Genomic DNA, 1,893 nt, shown 5'->3' on the forward strand with positions numbered 1-1,893 from the left:
CCCACAGCTCTAGAGTTACCAGTTGAGGTGCTCTGGGCTGTACTGCAGGGCCAAAGGGCTCGTGACGCTGGGCCTTTTCCTACAGTCATTCATATCCACATGGAATCAGGTATCCAATATCCATAGGTAAATATGATCCACCCACCTGCCTGCCTACCTTCTGAAGTCACCATGTCCCTGACATAATTGCATCTTGCAGGTCTTACAGTTGTTTCCTGTGGCCCACTTGATGGGTGGTGGCACCTTGGTATGTCCACCACCTCATGGTGAACAACACAGCTAGCCCCAAGCAGGCCTTTCCCTTCCTCCTCACTGTGTTTGCATCACTGGATCAGGGAAGCTGGCTTCATTCAACCCTTCCTGCTGCAGGTCCTGAAAGGTGAGGTGATGGCTGCTTCTCCACTCCCTGCCCCTCTTTGTTGTGTTAAGTGTGATTGGTCACACATCACAGAAAAGTCATAAAGCGGATATTTGCCACATAACGTAGAATTTGAAAGAAAACATCTATGCCAGAGGAAACGGCGAGTTGCCTTGACTCAGGAGCGCCCCCAAGAGTCTGTCTCACTGGGAATCCTCCAGTTGCCCCAAGAGGAAACCATTGCGTTGACTTTTGTGACAGTTCTTTACTTGGTTTTTATGATGTTTATCACTTACTTACAAGTTCTTAAGCACCAGAGTTGAGCTGGGCCTCTTTCTGCCCCTGGGATCACTGGGCATGTCCTCGTCAGTGTCTGATTTCTTTTGCTCAGTGTGTTTGGGGGATCCTTCTATTTCATTGCCTGGTCTTCGCTCATTTCCTATTGCAGTTCCGTGCATGGCCCATTACATGAACACAATCATTGCTTTCTCTCTTCTGTTATTGATGGACTTGGGGTTGCTTGTGATCTTTGGCTCTTAGGAAGGTTGCTCCATAAACGTCCTGTCTCCAGGTGCACCTGTGCACAGTGCCTGTCAGAAATGTACCTGGGGGTGGAACTGGGTTTCTTCACTTTGGTAGGTGCTGCAGACACTGCCCCTGAGTGGCCGGGCAGCTTCTGTTCTCACTAGCAGTGAGAGAGCCCCCTGTGCTCCAGCCCTCCCCAGAGCTTGGGATCACCAGACCTGAGAGCCACGTGTCCTCGTCCATGTGTAGCTGACCAAATGTGAGGATGCTCTGCCCATGGTTGGGGCCAGCTTCTTTTTGTCTCCCCATCTGGCTCCCCGCTGCTCCCTGTGTGCCCACCCCACCTGCCCCGGTGCCTGGCTGGCCTCCTCTTCCTGCTGAGCCAGTGCCCCTAAGGAGTTGCCAGCAGTGGGGATGCGCCAGGCCTCCTCCAGTTCTCCAGGGCACGGGCTTCCTGCATTGACCATCCTGGGCCCCATCGAGCTCTGCACCCTGCACCCTCAGCAGCTGGCCTCACAGAATCTGCCCCTCTGCTGCAGCTGGCCCTGGCCTCCTGTCTGCCTCTTTCTGATCCTGTCGTCTTTTGCCTCCTTGGCCTCCCTCCTGGCCTTGCTGCTGTCTCCCTTCCTCAGCTTGTCTTCTGGGGAATTTCCAACCTTCCAGAACTCCCTGTGCCCATATGGAGCCCTAATCTGGGCAACACCACCCCTTGCAAAACTCCCTTCTGTCCACACCTCCCTGGGGCTTGCAGGCACCATCCACAGAACAGCAGGACTCACCATCTCAGTGAGCCACTGCAGGGTAGCCCAGGTTCGAGACAGCGCAGGACTGGGAGCCTGAGCCATGGCGTGGGCTATGCGACCTGGGCCAGGCATCAAATGTCTCTAAGCTCTCCTGTTCTCATCCATAAAAGAAAATAATTATAAGGATTCAGTGAGAGAATATCCATGGCAGTGTTTGGGGGTGATGTGCTACATGGCTCAGAAGTCACTTTGAACATCATTGTCCCT

At 53.6% G+C, this 1,893-nt stretch overlaps 1 pseudogene; it reads left to right on the forward strand.

The window, feature by feature from the left end:
* Window positions 1–1,148: 1,148 nt before the first annotated feature.
* LOC111527351 lies at window positions 1,149–1,673 on the forward strand (annotated as a pseudogene).
* The last annotated feature ends 220 nt before the right edge of the window (window positions 1,674–1,893 follow it).

Source organism: Piliocolobus tephrosceles, chromosome 6 (genome assembly GCF_002776525.5).
Source record: "Piliocolobus tephrosceles isolate RC106 chromosome 6, ASM277652v3, whole genome shotgun sequence".
Taxonomy (NCBI): Eukaryota; Metazoa; Chordata; class Mammalia; order Primates; family Cercopithecidae; genus Piliocolobus; species Piliocolobus tephrosceles.